Here is a 2394-nt window from a genome sequence, read left to right as displayed (position 1 = left end):
GAACCGGCTGCCCAATACCAGAGCGTGGCTGCGCTGATTGGTCGTGGCAGCCTGGGAGGCGGGAGGCCCCGGGGCCCCAGCCAGAGGGGTTCCTCAGCCGGTAGGCTGGTCTCGAGTTCTGCCTGGAGCAGGGGATGGGGTGTGTGTGTTCCCTGACAGTAAGGTGGGGCTGATAGTAAACACCATTGAGACTGGAGAGGAGACACACAGAGGTCCCCGGCCTCCAGCACTATGACTCGGAGCAGAAGGGTGGCTCTACCACTGGAAGGCAAGGTCTCCGTCAGGAGCTGGAGGTAGCCTAAACGCAGGGCCACAGTGCCAGCTGTGGAGAGAGGGGCGCTGGGGATTCTGATCAGCTCGAAGCCGCCGTGTGGCAGAGCTGGTGCCCGGGTGTGGAGGTTACATTCCCAGATCACAAAGCAAGTAAGAGAAAGACCAACTCCAGGCAAAGCAGTACGTTGTCAAAGCAGACATGGAGTCCTCGCCTGGCTCAGTAGGGCCCCAAGGACGGGGACAGGTGGGAAAAGGTGACCGAGGGAGGCACTACCCAAAGGCGCAGCCTCTAGGGTAATAACACCTGGACAAAACACCAATCCCACTGACTAAATTCTAGAGAGGATGCGTGTGTGCCTCCCCTGGACCTGGGAAGCTCGCCGGGGAGGCCCGACGCCCGGGCTGGACTCTGGAATGTGAAGATGACTGGGTGACGGAGGCTCTGGCTGAGACTGCCTGGGGCTGTGTGGGGACAGCCGGGGAGACTGGCGGGAGGCCGCTGCCTCCAGGAAGGGCCTGAAGACAAGACTCGATTCTGATGGCGCAGCTGGAAGCACAGTGACCACTGATAGTGCACCTGTTGTGTACTCGACACCGGCCAGGTGCTGGATGGACAGACGCAGGCAGGTGTCCCATCCCCCACCTCCCTGGGCCCTGCGTTCAGGGGCGTGAACCAGCCATCATCCAAGCTCAGGAGCAGTCTGGCAAGGTAGTGCCCAGCTGCAGGTACGGGGCCTGGACAGCCCGGAGCAGCTTCCTGGGCATCCGAGTTAAGCTGCCCCTTTGGGAGGAGTTAACATCACATGCTGCTGAGTGGGCACGACGGAGCTACAGAAAAGGCAACGTTTCCACAAACTCTTAGGCTCAAACACGAGACTTTCGGGAAACTCCAGTTATGGCCTGGAGTGAAGCCGAGCCTAGCAAGTGAATCTCCCGTGTCCTGGAGCAGGCCTGCCGGCCCCTGTGCCACTAGCTCATGCTGGGAAGGCCAGAGCTAGGCAGACCGCCTGTGGGCCCGGGCAGCAAGACTCAGGTTCAAGGGCCTTTAACTGACTTGTAAGGAGTTAAAGGTAGGGTAAGTAAAGAAAGATCTACTTTCGAAACGAACCAATTAAAATAAACATACTCCAGGCCTTTCTCACTTCAGCCCCAGGCCCATGCTGTGCTGGACACAGCCATCCCAACACACCCGAGGGCAGAGATGGCCGGCCAAGCCCCCACCCAGCTGAAACTGTTCTTTCTCGGGCCAAGCCAAATTTGCAGCTCCCCTGACGTCTCCCTGAAATCACCAGCGAAAGGCCGAGCACTGACAGATCAGAACTTAGTCTGTTCCAAGGATTGATTAACTCCCTCAAACCTTACGACAACGATATCACAATCTCCGTTATGCTGACTAGGAAACAGAAGCTCAGAGTGGTTAAGTAACCAGCTAAGGTCACACAGCCAGCGAGCAGCAGGCCTGTGGTTTAGATGCAGGCTTCACATCCAGCCGTGACAAGTATTAGCCTGGGCCTGAGCTTACACGGCCTGCTTGTTAACAAATCCAGCAGGGACTGTTCCACGTCCACACCGCAAAACTCAGTTGTCCGGAGGCTGACCTTGGGGGCGTCCAGCCCCTCTGGGAGCAGCCTCTCTCAGGACTGGGCATCCTTCCTGCTCCCCTCTCAGAGGGGGCTAGGGGCTCTCTGTCCTAGAACTGTTGGGAGGGAGCTTTTGCCAGTGGCCGCGGGTGGCCATGTGTGTCCTCCCACTCTGGGCCACCACTGCGGTTTATCCAGAGCGGTCAGGCCTGGACTCCTGGGCCAGGGTCCCTTCTCAGGACCTTCTTCCTCTTCTGGGGACCCCTTCTCTTTTCAGTCCCTGAGCGATCTTGCCCCATCATAGTTTTGAGTGCTCCCCGCTCCCCGACGACTCCCCCTGACCCGGATGTCCAGCCTTGGACGTCCTGATGGACCAGGGCCACCCTGTAGACCCACCTTGCTACCATGCACACTTGCTGTTCCCAAGGTGCACCCCATCTTGGTGGTTCTCACTCACCACTCTTGACCCCATCGTCTCCACCTCTAAGACATCCTAACTCCACAGGTACTGGTTCACCTCTCACCTCACGGCTCCTGGACT

This window comes from Pteropus vampyrus, unplaced genomic scaffold (assembly GCF_000151845.1).
Source record: "Pteropus vampyrus isolate Shadow unplaced genomic scaffold, Pvam_2.0 Scaffold341, whole genome shotgun sequence".
In the NCBI taxonomy this organism is placed as follows: Eukaryota; Metazoa; Chordata; class Mammalia; order Chiroptera; family Pteropodidae; genus Pteropus; species Pteropus vampyrus.
Note: the sequence above shows the minus strand (reverse complement) of the source record.